At 37.3% G+C, this 19,360-nt stretch overlaps 1 protein-coding gene across 1 annotated transcript in view; it reads left to right on the forward strand.

The window, feature by feature from the left end:
* Positions 1 to 3,622: 3,622 nt before the first annotated feature.
* The window catches only part of IQCH (IQ motif containing H), a 242,877-nt gene continuing 227,139 nt past the window's right edge, over positions 3,623 to 19,360 (forward strand). The window contains exon 1 of the mRNA XM_012658125.1: positions 3,623 to 3,733. The gene's annotated coding sequence lies outside the window, so the exon portion shown is untranslated. The remainder of the gene's footprint in view (positions 3,734 to 19,360) is intronic.

Genomic DNA, 19,360 nt, shown 5'->3' on the forward strand with positions numbered 1-19,360 from the left:
GTAATTTTTAAATTTCTTTCTTTTTTTCCCCTGCTAGGTTGCTGCCTCGTTTTCATCCCTAGATGGTGCCTTAAGCCCAGGTTTGCCTTGGCTCCAGTGAAGGATCAGAGTGCTGCCTGTCCTAAATGAGGGAGGTCCCAAAGGAGATATCACAACAGTGTGGATAGGCTGGCTAGGAGTCCATGCCCAGGGGAACTATGGGACAAACATCCTATAGTGGCTGCTGCTGAACAGCCACTCAGATTTGGCATCTGTTTTGACCAAGTTACAGAGCAGAGTTTCCAGGGCTGGGAATGTAGTCCCATCTCCCCTCTTTGTTTCTGGCTATCCTGAGGGATATTTCTCCCTTCAGGCATTCTCGATGCATCCGATGGGTTGAGGCTGGGACAGATCTCCTGCCAGGGAACCCAAGATGGTGAGGAAGCTGATTGTCCACCTTGATCTCACTTTTTCCAGTGTGGAACTGTGAGTTGGGGAAAAATTTTTTCATATACTTGGTGCAGGGCAGATTGCGGGGAGGGGAATCACGGATATGGAAATCTGATTATCTTACCATCTGCTTGGAGTTTTTTCACTTCTCTTTGACTTTGGGAACTGTCTCATTCTCATATTTGGGTTCTGGAATATTGCTGATGATAATTGTGGAGCCGAATATTTGTTTTTGGTTTTCTCTGTGGGGGGGTGTGAAGTGAGCTAGCATCTATACCACCATTTTGGAAATGAAAGAGAACACAAAGTTCTTAAAGACAATTTTTCAACATAGGTGAGAAGATTTTTAAAATTATTATTTTTGATTTAGTAATTGTGGCTCTAGGAATTATCTTTAGAAATAAGGAGAGATATACATGAATTTCTGTATATTTATTTTAGTATTATATTATTTAATGATATCTAATAATAATAAATCTGAATATATCTTAAATGTCAACAGTAAAAGATTGATTAAATTCATTATAGCACATCTATATGTGCATTGTATAGCTATTAAAACTGATATTGAGGAAATTTTAATGACATGGAAAATTTCTCATAGTATATGTTGAGGGAAAAAAAGCAAGTTACAAAATTGTATCTCAATTCAATTATCAATATCTAAATTCACTTCTAAATACATAATCCATGGAGATAAAAGGATTTAAGAAGAGACTTTCACTTCTTGGAAGATGGTGACATACTTTCTCCTATGCCTCCTCCTAAGTACACCCAAAAACCCTGGACATTATATATAAAACAAACATAAGAAGACTCTGAAAGGTGAAGGGAAGAAGGCAGACCAGCTAGGTTCTTTGGGACACAAGGAAAAATGCAGTGGTGAATTCACTGGGTTTTCTTTTTGCCTCATATATACCATATCTAACCTAAATCATTGTCTTTCTCTCCAAAGAATTACTTTTACCATTTTTTGCAAGACAGATCTCTGACAGCAAATTCCATTAGTTTTTGTTTGTTTGAGGACATCTTTATTTCCCCTTCACTTTTGAAGGGTAATTTTGCTGGATATAGAATTCTAAGTTGATGGGTTTTTTCTCTCCACATTTTAAATATTTTAATCCACTCTCTTCTTTCTTTCATGGTTTGCGAAGAGAAGTCCAGTGTAATTCGTATCCTTGTTTCTTAATAGGTCAGGCGTTTTTTCCTCTGTGGCGTCTTGCAAGGTTTGCTCTTTGTCTTTGCTTTTCCATGGTTTGAATAGGATATGCCTACATATAGTTTTTTGGCATTTATCCTGGTCACTGTTCTCTGAGATTTCTGGGTCTATAGTTTGGTGTCTGTCATAATTTTGGAAAATTCTCAGCCATTATTACTCAAACATTTCTTCTCCTCCTTTGTCCTTTTCTTCTTTTTCTAGTAATCCCAGCACGTGTATGTTATACCATGTATAGTTATCCCACAGTTCTTGGATATTCTGTTGTTTTTTTCACTCCTTTTTCCTCTCTTCATTTCAGTTTTGGGAGTTAATGTTGACATTTCTTCAAGCTCACTGATTCTTTCATTGGCTATATCCAGAGTTTGATAAGCCCATCAAAAGCATTCTTCATTTCTTACAATATTTCCAGGTCACATAAGGCTTTGGCAAAATAGTTTTCCTTGAGAGTTGGCCTTCATTACAAGGAACAGAACAAAGAAGAAAACTCTCTGGGAATATTTCAAAATGGTCACTTCCCCTCTCTCCGCTGGAAGCAGGAGGGGATCTTTCTCTGATCTTCACAGAAAGAACATGATAAGGATCTTGGAGGTAAATCTCAGAAAAGTGTGAGACTTTCAAAGACCCCCCCCCCAGTTTTGCGGGCTTTTGTTTGTTTGTTTTGTTTTGTTTTGTTTTTAAGACAGGGTCTCACTCTGTTGCCTGGACAGAGCACAGTGGCGTCATCATAGCTCACTGCAACCTCACACTCCTGGGTTCAAACAAAACTCCTGCCTCCGTCTCCCAAGTAGCTGGGACTACAGGTGTGTGCGCCAGTGTGCCTGGCTAATTTTTCTGTTTTCTGTGCCTAGCTAATTTTTCTATTTTTTATAGAGATGGGGTCTCAGGCTGGTCTCAAATTCCTGACCTGATGCCATCCTCCCACCTTGGCCTCCCAACGTGCTAGGATTACAGATGAGAGCCACAGTGCCCAGCCTCCCCCAGAGTTTTTAATTCTCAAGTTAGTCCGCACCAAGCCTCAAGAAATTTGTCAGTTAGAGTTTAGGTGTTCTTGTCAGTACTGGCCCAGCAGCAGGATTCTGCTCCATATAAGCTGTGACACCTTGAATTCTCCTCTCTCTCCAGTATTCAGGGCAGCAGCTTGCCCTGTGATCTCAATTCTCTGATAGATATAAAAATAGTCTATTTTAGCTTTTTTCTTGTTGTGAGCATGGGAGCAACAACTTCTAGGCTCTTTACATGTTGGAGCAAAACTAAAAGTCCATGAGTTCCTTTTTAAAGATAATTTTACAAAAGTGGGCATCACAGTAGAATCAAGGGATTGAGTTATTGGTGGGTGAGTTTTGTTGGTCTTAATTACATTGACCATTTTAAAGAACTAGATCCTGTTTCCAAATTAAAAATGGTAAGACATAAGATAGCACACATACACTCATTCTTACAATTTTAGTTTGTTTTTACATTGCTTTCCCATGGAACTGTCCACTGCTTAACAAGGAAAACCTTTAACTCCCTTTGATCTTGAAATCTTTACAATCATATAAAATAGAGATTTAAAGAATGTAAGTATTAACTACTTAGGGACCATCATTTTGAATATTATTTATCATTGACTATCCTGTAATTTGATTTTATTAAACAAAATACAACATTATGTATTTTTCTTTATCAGGAAATGTTTTATAGTATAATAATTCTGTCAATTGTTAGTCATATAAACTTAGCTAGAGATAGAGCTTTTTATTCATGCTATAAATGTCTTTATCAGACTTGGAAATTCTAATGCTTAATAAAACAACTACAGTTTTACAGTGGTAAAAATGCTAAAGATTGGTTTAATTAATTGTAATTACCAATATAATATTTTCTATAAAATATAATCTTAACTAGGAAGCATTGTTTTAAAATTACAATTTGAGAAGCTTTTAAGACAGCAAATTTGATTTTAAATTCCCCTTTTTTTTACTTAGGCTGCTTCCAACTTTAATTGATCAGAAATCATTTATTTTCCCTCTGGAATCTGAGGGTAAACTTTGGCAACCCCAAAGACAGCATGGTTCATTTCCACGTGTCTTTCCAAGAGCAAAGGTACGAACAGAGAAACTCACAGAGGCAGCAAGTGGGGTAGTGATTGCCAGGGGCTGGGAGGAGGGGAGACCAAGAGTGACTTCTAATGGGCATGAAGATTTTTGAGGGGATGATGAAAATGCTCTGGAATTATATAGTGGTGATAATTGCACAACTCTGTGAATATACTAAACACCATTTGAATTGTACACTTTTAAAGGCTAAATTTTAAGCTGAATGTAGTGACGTGAGCCTGCAGTCCCAGCTACTCAGGAGGCTGAGGTGAGGGGATCACTTGAGCCCAGGAGTTCGAGGCCAGCCTCGGCAATATAGCAAGACCCTGTCTCAAAAGAAAAAGGTGAATTTTATGGTATATGAATTATGTCTCAATAAAGCTGTTAATTTTTTTTTAAAAAGTAAATGCAGGAAATGTGCTTTGTGTTCTAAATTAGAAAACATAGGGAATATATAGGTCTCTTTCTACAATTTTATATTATTGTTGTTTCAGATATATTCATGGCATAGTCGATTTCTGTAACAAAAGAGCTTTCTTCATAAAGCAAAATAGATCAAAACATAATGCCTTTAAATTTTTGAATAGAGCCCTTGAAGAAAAGTTTCCAGGTGGCAAGGAATAGAGCTCAAGAGGTTTCTGACTTTGCCTTTATTTGCTGTTCTGTCTTTTTGATTCCTGTTTCTTCCCTGTCTTAGTTCAGGCTGCCATAAAAGAATATCATAGACTGAGTGGCTGAAACAATGGAATCTGTTTCTTACAGCTCTAGAGTCTGGAAGTCCAAGATCAAGGTGAAGGCAGATCTGGTATCTGGTGAGGGCACTCTTCCTGGTTTGCAAACAACCTTCTTCACTTGTTTCTTCACATGGTAGGAGGAGAGAGAGAGAGAGGAAGCAAACTCTTCCATGTCTTGTCTGTTTGTTTTTCTTTTTCTTTTTGTTTTGAGACAAAGTCTCCCTCTGTTACTTGGGCTAGAGTGCATGGTGTCATCATAGCTCACTGCAACCTCAGATTCCTGGGCTCAAGTGATCCTCCTGCCTCAGTCCCTTGAATAGCTGGGACTACAGGCACGTGCCACCACACGTGGCTAATTTTTTAATTTTTTGTAGAGACAGGTCTCTCTATGTTGCTCAGGCTGTTGTATGTCTTTTTATAGGGGGACTAATCTCATTCATGAGGGCTCCACCCTCATGACCTAATTACCTTCCAAAAGCCTCACCTCCTAATACCTTCCCATTGCGGGTTAGGATTTCAACATATGGGTTTTGGGGGGACACAAACATTCAGCCCATAGCTCTCCCTTACCCCCCAGAGGTAATAAAAGCTCACCTTTTTTGGGTACCAGGTACAGTTCTCAGTGCTTTGTAAATACTAACTTATTTAACCTTGAGAACAAACCTAGAAGGAAGTGTTATTATCTTCATTTTATTGGTGAAGAAACCAAGGTACGGAGATGTAAATAAGTTGCCCAAGAGAACACAGCTAGTAAGTGTCACACCAAGATTATGAACCCATAAATACAGGCATCCAAAGCTGTGCTCATATCTATGATACTGTTTTTTTAATAATAGCTTGTTGAGGTATAATTTATATGCCATAAAATTCATTCTTTTAAAGTATTCAATTCAGTGGACTTTTAGTGTATTTACAGAGTTGTGCAGATATCATGTGGTACCCTTTTTATAATTGCTTGTATTACCCTATATTTTTCCTTCATCACACTTGCCACTATTTGTAATTAGATAGTGAGTTGTATGGTTTTATTTTTTAATGTCTCTTGTCCCACTTGGATTACAAGCTTAATGAAGTTAGGATCTATGCCAGTTTGTTCATTGCTATATTATGCCAAGGGACTCTCAATAAATGTTTGTTGACTGAATAAATGAAACCACCGCTAAGAGTGTGCTTGTCCCCATGTAAAATTCAATCCAGATTCCTCTGCACTCCCAAAGCAGCCCTCTGCCCTTGCACTAGTTACGTTGAATCTGTTCAGCCACTCTGTGTGGGTGTGCCAAGGATTGTTAGAAGCACACTGGGATGAATAAAACAGATCAAGTCCCTACTCTCAGAAAGCTTACATTCTAGTGGGGGGAGACAGACAATCAAGAAAATGTCAGGTAACAGTAAAGGCTCTGATAAAAATAAAACAGAAGGCTGTGATAAAGGAAACTTAAACTTCTCATCTTACTGTTAAGTAGCTGCTTCAGTTAAATTGTTATTTGTTTGCTAAGAATCTCAGGAGGGCTACAGTTGGTCCACAAGACCAGAGATTGGATGGAGGTCTCTGATTTATAAGAACAATGAAATAAAATATCTGAAGTTAGGACTATTGTAGAATGTATAATTGCTGTCATTGTTCCGGAAAAGAATAAGACTATGGCCAGAAATTTATTTTCCCCAAAGAGTTTTGAATCCTGGCTAATGATCATAAAGATAAGGAATCCTATGTATTAAGTATAATCCTGTGTTCTTTTAAATGCTGTGAGCATGGGTGAATTTCACTTAGAAAGGGGCATGGACTGTTTCCCACCCTGACTTTGCCTCCAAGGCCTGGATCCCTATCGTTGTTTTATTTCTAATAATGGTGACATCTGCTTAAAAATGCATATCCTCTGACACAAAAGATAGCCCTAATTTTGCATTGTAAACTCAATGACAAACAGTGCTGTTTTGCCAGCTGTTACACATGCCTGCTACACCAACATAAAAGCTGGTATTATTAAGTAGTTGTGAAATCCAACTGGGATATTACCACCTTTAATTGCCCACTTCCAACCTTTTAAACTAGGTAAACCCCAGTTGCTTCTTTAAGCTGTCTTTCCCCAAAAGTGGATAGCTGTTTTGGAATTCTAATTCACCCCCAAAAGCTTAAATGACAAATAATTAAGAGTTGCTCAATTGTAATTAAGAATCATAATTAAAATTGGTTTATTAAGCATCTTTAAATTTGAAAAAGCACATTCAGGAACACTTATATTTTAAAAAAAGGTTTACACTAATCTTTCCCTTTTTGAGGGTTTTCTCTTAAAAAAAAAAAGAACTGGTAATGAAATATTAGTAAGTAGAATTGGAATATAAAGTCTTATTTTCAGGATTTGCAGATAATTGTGGGCAAAGTCAACATAGACTCCATTTTTTGCTAATGAAAATACTCATTTTTAAAATTTTTTCCTTCAAATTTATCAGTAGTATGTTTGTTATAGTAAGTGAAAAATATAACATGAATATGTTAAGGCAAAGCTAATTCTTTCACCCCACTCTCTACCCAGCTGCCCAATCCCATGAATGTTAACAGTTTGATTTTTATTTTTCTACACATTTCTCTTTGTTCATAATAATACATACAGTACAAGCACATATGCAGATATATGAGGTTTGGGTTGGTTATGACTTTTTTGCTTTTACTGAAACAAATTACATTTTGAATTATTAAAACTAAAAGCCATCTTTTGTTCACAAATGCTGTATATGAAGCTATAATCATGTAATTATTTGCATAAAATGTATGCTATTTCAAAATCAAAGAACTCTGGGATAAAATATGAATGGAACATGGTATCATATTTCTGAGTTTTTCTATTGAATATTCCTGACAGCAAAAGAGGGAAAGTGTGGCACTGTAGGTTCTGGGGTTGAGTCTAAAGACCCCAAAGCAAGTGGGAAATATCTTTGATATCTCATGCTTTGTCATATAAATGTGTAAGAATTTTTTGCTTCATTCTATTACATATCCACTTTAATTTCAATATAGAAGTAATGGATTTTAACCCTGATTATATAGCAAAAACTGATGCCCTGAGGATTATGTCTCACGTTTATTATATTCCTACCACACTACAACATACTCCCAGTGGTACCCCAGTTTGAGAAGCAGAGGCTTATAAAGCATCAATTTATTCATGTGCCTAATGTTTTTCTTATTTTAATTTTTGATTGATACATAACAGATATACATGTTTGGGGGATACATGTGATATTTTGATACATTCATATAATGTGTAAAGATCAAGTCAAGGTAATTGGGATACCCGTTACCTTAAATATTTATCTTTTCTTTATGCTGGGAGCATTCAAATTATTCTCTTCCAGCTATTTTGAAATGTACAATAGATTATTTTTAACTATAGTCACCCTACTGATCAAACACCAAGTCTTATGTCTTCTATCTAACTGTATATTTGTACCCATTAATCAACCAATTTATTTATTTATCAAATGTTTATTGATGTCCTTCTATGTGCTTGGGACTCTGTTAGGCACCAGGGATACAACAGTGTTCCTGTACTCATGGAGATAATGTCTGTGGAAGAGATAAGTAGGTGACAATGATAAAACTGTGGAAAGAAATGCTATAATGGGAACGGTGTAGTATTCTGTTGGAGCATATAGGACACCCAAGTAGGACACTCAATAGGAGTAGAGTTTGAGGAAAGTTTCTTAGAGGTGAAATCTAGAGAATCAATGGAAGTTAGCCAGAATAAATGTGCGAAGACTGAGTGAGGAGGGTGGGCAGTGAGTGTGTAGGTAGAGGAAGCTACATTTACAAAAGATGGGAGGTGAGAGAACATGGGGTAGGAGGAGAACTGAGAATATTCCAGTCTGACTGGAGCCTCATCTAGGAGGCGAGGAGAGCTAGAGGATGTGGTCCATGGGGAAATGCTCTAATGAGCTTGGTTAACGAGTTTGGACTTGTATAAAGTCCAGGAATGGAGATAATCAAAGTTGTTCAGCAGGCAAGTGACTTAAGTACATTTATTTCTTTAAAAAATATCACTTTGGCTATAGTGTGATGAAAGTATTAGAGGAAGCAATACTAATTTGGAAACAATTGCAGTAAGATGAGCAAGAAATGATGATGGTCTAAGCAAGAGTGGTGGTGAGGAGAGGGAAAGAGATTCCAGAGGTAGAATCTAAAGTATTTGAGGATAAAGGAGAGAGAGAAGTCAAAAACAAGGCTAAGATTTTGGCTCAAGCAATGGGAGTGGGTGTGTGGTAGTGCTATTCACTAAAATAGAGAACATAGGATGCACTGCTTCTATTTGGGCTTTTTATTATACAAAATCATGCAAGTTAAGGGAAATTTGGTATTCACATAAACAATTAAGACTGGGCCATTAATTACATGGGGTATTAGAGTTTGGGGCTAGAAATAGGTGGTTCAAATTAGGTGATGTGAAGAGAATTTCATAAAAGGACTATTTCCCAGGTTGAGATGAAGATGGAGGGAAATAAGAGACAATAGAGAATACCTGGGACTAGCAATAAAAGGACACAACCAACCTTAGTTCTTAAGGGTCAAGGGGAGGGAATGGTGTAGTGGTTGCTATAGGATACTGTCTAGATTCCCTATTCCATTCCCCTCCAACCCCTGACTCAGGACTGAAGAACTCACTCCCAAGTGCCTGAAATGTTAGAGCTAAGATCCTCCCAGGGCTGTGCCAAAGGGAGCCACTCAGGCCAAGACTACCCTTCTTCCCAGGGTAGCCACATCCAATGACTGGTTGATATGCGGTACAAAGTCTAGCCCTCTTGTCTCAATTTGGGATAAAAATAAGGATCATAAGTGCAGAAGCCCCCACCGGATCAACCGAGGAGCTTATAAGTGCATCACAATTCAGCTTTTCCCCTGTCCAACTGTATGTCCCTTACTCCTCACAGGCGTTGATCCTGAGAGCTCTCCCCAGTAAACCTGCTGTGTAAATCTCTGGTTCAGAGTCTGTTTCCTAGGGAACCCAAACTAAAACAAATGGTTATGGTTACCTGCTATGCAGATGGAGGGAAAGCCTTGGAGGGAGCTGGCCCAACATGGGGCCACTAAATAATCACAGTATTTAGTGGAGCACTCCACCTGCGGCAATCCTTTGGGGAGGGAGTCAGAAGAAGAAATGCCCTAACCTCATGCTCCTCCATCCTCCTGATCTCCTGCCCATCTTCCCAATGGCAAATGGAAGATATCCAGCACAGGGTGTATTATTTTTTTAGAGCTACTCATTTCCAAATGACATATATGAGCAAAGTGACAATATAAGCTACTGTCCAAACCAGGGCGCTTTTAAGAAGAAAATAGAATGCTATTAATAATTACTTCAGGACAACAGGGATAAACCAACTTCCCCCAGACTACCAAAACATTCATTCATTTATTAAGTTATTCAATCATTCAATAAATTGATTGCTTACTGGGCATTAGGCACTGTCCTAATCACTGGAGGACTTGTCCTTGAGAATATATTGAGGGAGACAGACAAACAGATGATTTTACATATCATCTGAGACAGAGAAAAGCACTTGTGTGCTATGGTACCAAAGAGAAAGGTCAGGCTTATGCAGACTTGGTCAGGGATGGGAAAGGCTTCCATGGACAGTGATGCCTGGGCTGAGTCTCACTGGGAGGTGTCCGCAGTGGAGGGAGGGAATGTGCAAAGACATGCACATAAATAAGAGCATGGCTCATTTGGGGGGATCCCAGTGAGTTCCTTGTGATTAAAATGTAGAGAGTATTATTTGAGGAGAGATGAGAGATGAGGCTGAAGAAGAGATAAGGGAGGGCCAGATTATGATGCAACTTGCTAAAATTATATAACGTGGAAGAGTTTGAATTTATATAGAGAACTCAAGTATTTAAAATAAAGAATTAAGGAGTGACATGATCATAATAGTGATTTGGAAAGATCGCTATGTCAGCAGTTATGGAAAAAGAGATCGAAGTTGTAGGCAGATACTGGGAGCATCATCAACCAAGTGTTATGGTAATCCAGGTGAGAGATGACAAAGGTCTGGGTTATTGCAGTGACGTGGGTATAAAGGGAAAAGAACTGATTCTCAGTCCTATTGTAACTGAAGGTAGAACTCGCATGACTTGGTGTTTGATTGGGGGATAAAAGAGAGCGAGAGGGTCAAGATAACTCACGATATCCAGGATGAGGTGGTAGTGGCACCTTCACTGAGATGGGAGACATAGGAGAGGGAGCAGACGTGCTGGGGTGATGGTTGAAGCAGGGAGGTAAGATTAATTCAGTTTCAGACAATGTTGAATCTGAGGCATTTGTGTGCTCTTCCAGGAGGAGATGCCCAATAGGCAGCTGGACATACCCACATGTAGCATGGAGCTCAGAAGAAGTATATGAGAATATGATCTAAAGATTTGCTCTGGGCAACATTTAGGGGATGGTGCAAGCAAGAGAAAATGAGATCTCTCAAAGAGATTAGAATGTTGTAGTTGAAATTTTCATTTTTCTTAGATTCTTAGACAAATCATGAGTCAAAATCAATTAATAAGAGGTTTTCAGGTTAAAAATGCTTCAAATGTAGTTTTTTTAAATCAACAATAATCTATGTTACACTTTCATATCACAAAGTTTGAGTCTAAGCCTTTTTATTCACAGTCTAAAGATTCCTCCAAATCACCTTTGGCCATTTGATGTTACGCATAGCATCATGATGACAAACTGACTTGTGATGTTGAATCTTTTTGCCTCTTTTGACTTGTAATGTAATTGTGGAGCATGATGAAAAATATTAGGGTTTCTTTTCATTGTCTTACTTGGTTGAGCCCATAATTTCACATTTTCCTTAACTGAATTACCCATCCCTGAAAGTTAAACACCTTCTCTTGAAAATCAGTGAAAAGCTTCTTTTAGAGAGCTGTTCAGTACTTGAGCGACTGCATGAACTGGTGACCCTAGCTCTCCACAGCTGTGAAAATCCTAGAGTGTGTTCCACGAGATTTGCCATGCTGGTTTTTGACAGACAATTTCTGCATCTACAATAACTCTTTAAAAAATGCTGTATCAAAATGTAATCTTTTAAAAGATATTTTAAACAAAAATTAGAGATCCTAATTCAGCTTAAAATGTAAGCACCTGTGGTACTTCTAGGGCACAAAACTCAATTGTGGTAATCGTGCTGTGAACAGATTCTTACGCATGGCTACATTCTGAGCTGCATAATTGTGTCAGAGCTTACTCTTATAAGTACTGACTGGCAAGTTTCTTTCTTTCTTTCTTTTTTTTTTTTTTTTTTTGAGACAGAGTTTCACTCTCTTACTCTATTGCCCAGGCTAGAGTGCCATGGCGTCAGCCTAGCTCACAGCAACCTCAAACTCCTGGTATCAAGCGATCCTCCTGCCTCAGCCTCCCAGGTAGCTGGGACTACAGGCATGCACCACCATGCCCGGCTAATTTTTTTTTCTATTTTTAGTTGTTTGGCTAATTTCTTTCTATTTATAGTAGAGACGGGGTCTCCCTCTTTCTCAGGCTGGTCTCGAACTCCTGAGCTCAAACAATCCGCCCGCCTCGACCTCCCAAAGTTTCTTTTGACATTATGTATAATAGTGGTCCCCAACCTTTTTGGCACCAGGGACCGGCTTCATGGAAGACAATTTTTCTGCAGACCTGGGGTGGGGAGATTGGTTTCAGGCATTACAATTATTGTGCAGTCAAACCTCTCTGCTAATGACAATCTGTATTTGCAGCCTCTCCCCGCACTAGCCACTCCTCAGCTCCACCTCAGATCATCAGGCATTAGATTCTCATAAGGAGCGCGCAACCTAGATCCCTCGCATACACAGTTTACAGTGAGGTTTGCACTCCTATGAGAATCTAATGCTGCTGCTGATCTGACAGAAGGCGGAATTCAGGCTGTGATACAAGGGATGGGGAGCAGCCATAAATACAGATGAAGCTTCGCCCACCACTTACCTCCTGCTGTGCAGCCCGGTTCCTAACAGGCCACGAACTGGCACTTGTCCATGGCTTGGGGGTTGGAGATCACAGATATATAAGAAAGGCTGATTGTAGAAATGTTACAACGTGAGAACACATTTGTCTTTGAATAGAAGAAATAAAGCAAATATAAGAGACTTTGCCCTTAATCTATTAATTTCAGTGTTGAAAGCATTCTCAGAGACTTTCTTTTATAAGTGCCTTCACGGCAGGCAGTCTGTGCGACATTAATCCAGATTATTCAACAAATATTATGTATATTATGTGCCATTCACTGTGCCAGGCTCTGGGATACTAAGACACTCATTACAGTCATGTTCCCTTTCCACATGGAACTTAATACAGTGGTCCCCCTCAGGCGCCTTGGGAAACCAGCAACCTCTGGACTTCATATACGTGAGAGGACTAAATTCTGTCTTATCTAAATAATATTCTTCCAGTTTTGGGTCATGTACAGACAAGTTAATCCTAACCAAATCAACCTTTCTATGTCTAGATTTATATTCCTTATCTTCTCTCTTGTCATAATGGCAGAAGTGTCCCTCCTCATATTAAGGCCCGCCTCTTATTAAGGCCTTAGCTTCTGCAGTTATTGCCTCTCATTAATTATCATTTCTTACCCCCCAGTCATTCCCAGACCTTTGCATGACTAGCTCAGTTTCTTCACTCAGGTCTCAGTGTAACTGTCAGACAGAGAAGCTGTCATTGCCCACTATGTCTAAGATAGTCTCCCAATATTCTCTATTCCATTATATTAAAGTACTCTATTTTATTTAGAGTACTTATGGAAATCTGAAATTAATTATATATGTGTTTATTGTCTGATTCCTTACATTCCTTCAAGAATGTAAAATCCATGTGTGTAGGGACTTTATCTTTCTTTTTTCCAACACCTAGTAGGCTCTCAATAAATGTTTGAATGAATGAATGTTCTTGGGAATAGAGAAGAAGAGATGGATATGAGGGGAGACCTCCCAGAGGAGGTTGTGCCTGATCTGAGATCAAGTTTGAGTAAGAGTGGGCCCAGAAGACATTGAAGAGGGGAGAAGAAGACATTCCCAGAAGAGGGAGGAGAATGCTCACTCCCAGAGGTGGAGAGAGCATATTGTATGGAGACTGGTTGGTTGTTCAGCATGAAGAGAGCACAGAGCACTCAGGAGGGAATGGCAGGGTAGGTGGCTGGAAAGTAGGAATGGATCAGGTCATGCCCTTAGGGAAACTGTTGTAGGATTTTAAAGGTGAGACATATTCCAATTAGCAATCAGAGGCAGGAGGTCATGCAGAGGATGGATCCTTGAGTGCAGCCTTTTGACTGAATCCAAACTTCACAGAACAAATTCTTTTAGTAAAGGATTTTCATAAACGGATTTGTTCTGTGAAGTTTGGATTCAATCAAGGGGCCACACTTGGGGATCTGGAGGGCCACATGTGGCCTTGAGGCCACAGGTTCTCCACCCCTGGATTAGAGGCAAAGAGACACATCTTAGGGACCATTACAGAAGTCTATGTAATAATCAGTGAGGGCATGGACCAAAGCAATGCCTGTAGGGATTAGAGAGAAAGTATAGGATCTGATAGAATGATAGTAAGTTGAATCAAGACTGCATCAACTAACCATTCTTTATAATGTGGCAGCAGGTTATGATGGAAAGAGGCTTTGGAGTCAAAGACTTAAATCAAATCCTTTCTTTCCATTTTCGAGTTGTGTGACCTTGAGAAGTCACTTAACCAATTATCCTCATTGGCAAAGTAGTGATAATATCACATACGCCCTCTTGTCATTTTAAGGACTAAATTAAATCAGTCCAATTTGACAACACCCACCTATTATGGTGCCTGGCACAAAATGGGAACTGAATAAATGTTAGCTCTCTCCCTCCACCTTTCTCTTATTCTCTAATTCAACTCCTGTAGGAATCAGAAAACGGGATAGGCACATCTGAATAGAAGTAGTTAAGTCTTTAGGCTTTGTGACCTGAGGCAGTTAGGTGGCAGCTAGGCTTTTTAGAAGCAGCGTGGAGTTAAGTGGTGCTTTGATGGTGGAGGGATTCTACTTTTTGATCCTTCTAGCCCTAACAGCAATGTAAGAGGGGAAGTCATAGAGCATAGAATGTCAGAGCTGAAGTAATAATAAAATCACAAATAATTACATTTTAATTACATCTTAATTTTAATTACAACATTTGAGGAAAATTTATTTTTGAGTAGACATAAAAATAGCTTTAACAGTTAACATAATTATATCATTTTTATTTCACCTATTCCCTTCACTTTTTTGGGCAAAGTTTTTTAAAGCAAGTCCCAGACATCATATCATTTCACTCCATGGTATATTCTTTGATAAAGATTTTTAAAAAAACAACTATTATCACATATAACAAATTTAACAATTCATTAACATAATTCACAGTCCAGGTTCAATTTTCCCCAATTGTCTTAAAATTGTTGTTCTACTGCTGTTTGAATCAAGATGCAAACAAGGTCCACACTGTACTTCATTTTGTCTGTAACAGGTTCCCTCATTTAAAAAATGTCACTTATATATTGAAGAAATCAGGTCATGTGTCATATAGGTTTTTCCTACAGTTTGGACTTGGCTGATTGCAATCCCATGGCATCGTTTTACATGTTCCTCTGTCCCTAGTAGTTCTTATAAACTGATAGTTTTATCTAAAAGCTTGATTGGATTCAACTTCCCTTTTTTGCTGGGAATACTTTATATTGTACAGTGGTGCTATGTACTTTCTTTTACAGCATATCAGGAGGCAATTTCTTTTTTCTCTTTTGATGATATTAGATTGGTCAGTGAGTCCAAGTATTATCAGCTCAGCTTATCCTTTATAAAACCCTCCTCAACCATTGATGTTTACCTAAATACATTATTTCATTAGGGATTGCAAAGTGGTGATTTTATAATTCTGTCATTACTTTGCATTTATTAGCTTCTACAAAGAACTTTTCCCTAGCAACCTTTGGTGAATCTGAAAAATAGTTTTTAAGGAAAAGTAGAATAAATGCTTAATCCCTTCCTTATCAATTTGCAGATTAATTTATCAATTTTTGTCAACTAGCTTTTGGGGGAGAGGGAAATATTATTAAGAACTCATGGATTTTTATGTATTTGAAGTGTTTCAATCCATTGTAGTTGTTATTTTTTGGCCAGTAGGAGCCCCTTTCAAATTGCCACCTGCATATTACTTTATAATATATAAAATACTTAACATACATTAGTCATTTGAAACTCAAAAACAACCCTGTGAAGGTAAGTGTTATTACCAAGTTTTACAAATGAGAAATCCAGATCATATAGTTTGAACCACAACTTGACATCTATTGCTCTTTCCGTTACAAATAATAATAGTTGAGAGAATGAGTGTTAAAGGTGACTCAAATTCTTTTCCTATTTTTCTTTTCTCTAGTTTTGAGATTAAACAGCAGACATCTTTAACCACTGGGAATATGATATTAAGCAATATCTACTTTAGAAGACATTATTTGTAGCAAACACTGTTGATAATACTGTAACTTAGTAAATAGCCTCTCTCAACTTTGTTTGTGAAGCATTTCAATTTTGATTACTCTGTATGGGATCTGCTGCTCAGATGTGTGTCATTTTATGGTCTGTCCATGTCTGGGGAGCTTGCATTACACGCTGCCTAGTGTTTTTAATTCAGAAGTTCTTCTAAAGGAAATCTTAGTCTCTTCTATTCCAGCCCTAGTTTTAATAGCATAAGCTATTTCCTTCTTATATAGCTTTGTGGGCATAGTAATAAAATAAATACCACAAAATCACTGATGAGATGAAAATTGAGCTCCCTGCTTCTGTGCAGCCATGTAGGTAAAACAGTAATTGGCTCTGATAATAACTTCTGTTCTTACAAACCAAAGTCTAAATGAGAGCCACATTTGATATATATATCTGCTTGTAATTACTATCAAAAGGAGAGAATACAAAGTTTAGATTGTTTAGCGACTCAAGATAGATTGAATAAATTGCTATCTTTTCTTGACCAATTTAAGAAAAATTTCTGAAATTATTTCTTATATTTATCTTACTATTGGTAAAAAATGATCATCTTCCAGAGCATGCTTTTTTGCTTAATGGAATAATTAATTTTATTTTTGTTTTTGAAATCTATAATTGATTTTATTGAACAATCTTATTACTGGGTCTGATAATGCAGCTTATGCTTGTAAGTATTTTCCCATACATCTCTATAAATGGTTTATAAAATAAATTTAGGTTTTGAATGTATTCAGTAGTGATTGTCAGTAAAGCCATTTGATGTGTTAATATTATTTAAATATAGATGCCTTTGAAATGCTTGTTGAAAAGGGAAATTAAATCATGTGCTACACATTATTATTTTGGTATGTACATGCTTTGGTGCCAAGATAGTAAATATGAGACTATTAATCATTTTAAAGGATGTTTCCCATTGCTTTGGAAGCCAACAATAAAGAATTGATATTACAACTATCATTTCTTTTAAATTTCTAGTTACATACAGATTTCTTTCAGAAATATCTGTATTTAGTGCCACAGAAAGAGGCAAACACAATGGGATTTTTTAACTGTGGTTCTGTATTTGGTCATTTCCTCCCCAAATCAGTCTTATAACCACACAAAGTTGATGGAGCATAATAAAACTAAGAAAACTGCTGTGGTCTACTGAGCCAATGATCCCAGAATTAAAAAGTCTAACAAAGCTTAGACATGATAGATGAAGCTATTACCATCAATTCTGTATCCAGAATACACATTTTAAAAGCACCCTAATTAGAGAAACCACCAGTCAATATAATACATATTAGCAATTTCCTGATCCTTGGTAGAATGGAAATTATTCTGAAAGTTTAATTAAGAAGGAAAAAATTATGTTCAGGTATTAATTTCAATAAAAGAGGCACTTGGCTTCCACACAAAAATCCCGGAGTAGTGCTGTGAGTGTGGTTTGCCCACAGAAGGAAAGCCATTTATAATTAGGTACTACATTACTGTTGTCACCATGTACATGTACCTCAAGGAGAAGGGAATAGACATACCTTGTTTGCAACCTGTGTGCCTGCGTGGTTTAAATAAAGCGGATAGTCGAGGGCAGTTATTTGGAGATTTGGTTTAAAAACGCTATTTGAAAAAATAAAAGGAAGGTTAGAGAATATGTTAAGAGATAGTTTATCTAGTCTTATCTATGCTTATCTAGCATGCATTCTGTAGATATTTTTGTAGCCTTCTTCACTTTGACCTTAGACATAGGCCATTTATGACTGCTTCTGAGCGCAGAAGTAGCTGAATCATGAACTAATCTGTCTGGTTCCTACAACCATTTTAACAATTGCATCAGACCACCCTGAGAACCACGACACTTAATTGAAAGAAAATCAGTTTTTAAGTTGCTCATAATATCTCCAATCTCCTTTACAAAATTCCACATATTGTATGATTCCATTTATGTAAAATGTCTGGAATAGATATATCAGTAGAGACAGAAAGTAAATTACTGGGTTTCCTGGAGCTGGGGGGAGGAGGGAGTGGGGAGTGATTGCTAATGGATACCAGGTCTCATTTTGGGGTGATGACAATGTTCTAGAGTTAAATAGTAGTAATAGTTGCACAACTTTGTGAATGTACTGAAAACATTAAAATACACACATTAAAGGGGTGATTTTAGTGGAATGTGAATTATATCACAATAAAAAAGTCACAAAAGGCTTCAGAAATTGTTAGTGATACCATATTCCCTAAGTGCCAAATTATCTTTTAGTCTCAAATCATGAAATGCCAAAGCTCTGGGATAATTCCTCAAGAGAACATGAAGTCTAACTGCCACCTTTTGCAAATAAAGAAACCAACTTGCAGAGAGGTGCAGTGACTTACCCAAGGTCACATTAGCAGTCCAGGTAGAACTGGAACCTAGGAGTCCTGACACCTATCCAGTGCCCCTTCCCACCACCACTGTGCTGCCCACTCTTATGGTTTATTTTTAAGCATCTCAGCAGTAACTAATTTGAATTATTTAAAATGAGGAATAAGTGTTTCAAACAAGATGCTTTTATTTTTTCTAATGAAAGCACTAATTATTCTTATAGAGAGCAAAAATCTCCATGAAGAAGTAGATATTTTGTTGTGGTAAATTTATCAGGTCCAAACTGAGATTTACCTGTAAATGTCCCTAGAGGAAAGTGGCCACATTAACAGACCAAGGGAGCCCTCTACCTGTGCATTTGTAGTATAGATTTCATTGACAAAATACTTGACCTGGAAAGCTAAAAATAAATCAAGACCAGGTATTCTAGTCCTTTGTCCACCTTGGTTCGCTTCTAGCATTATTTTTGAGAAAATGAGTGGTGTCTGAGATGTATTTGTGTGAGCAATAGGATATATAGAGGAAAATCTGCAGAAAGTTCTTTTTCTGTAAATAAAAGGGACCAATTAGCAGCCTAAACAAAAGATCCAAATATATTTTTTCCAGTGAGAATTACATTAAAATAATTATTTTCAAAGAACTTTATACTCCTTTGAGGATATAAAATGTTAGTAAGCATTTTTGTTCATCCGGAATGAAAGTTTCATTGTTTCTTTGTTTCAGCGAAAGATAGGGTTGAATGTAAAAATCATGCAGGATCCTGAAAACATCTACCACAGAGCTGCTGTAAATGCGAACTATGGAATCAGTTTGCCATATATTAATCAGAGAAAAGCATGTGTAAGTAATGAATTATTTTAATGAGCTCTTAATTTTTTAAGAATTAAAAGTCATTTATTAGTAATGTAAGATAGAATGTAGATTTTAAGTAAAGATTACGATCCTTTTGTCCTTGAAATTTTTTAGAGACAAAATGGAATGGCTTTCATTCTGTTTATAATTAGAGATGATTAAGAAAATATAAACCTATTTTAAATAATCTATT

Source organism: Propithecus coquereli, unplaced genomic scaffold (genome assembly GCF_000956105.1).
Source record: "Propithecus coquereli isolate 6110/MARCELLA unplaced genomic scaffold, Pcoq_1.0 Scaffold573, whole genome shotgun sequence".
Taxonomy (NCBI): Eukaryota; Metazoa; Chordata; class Mammalia; order Primates; family Indriidae; genus Propithecus; species Propithecus coquereli.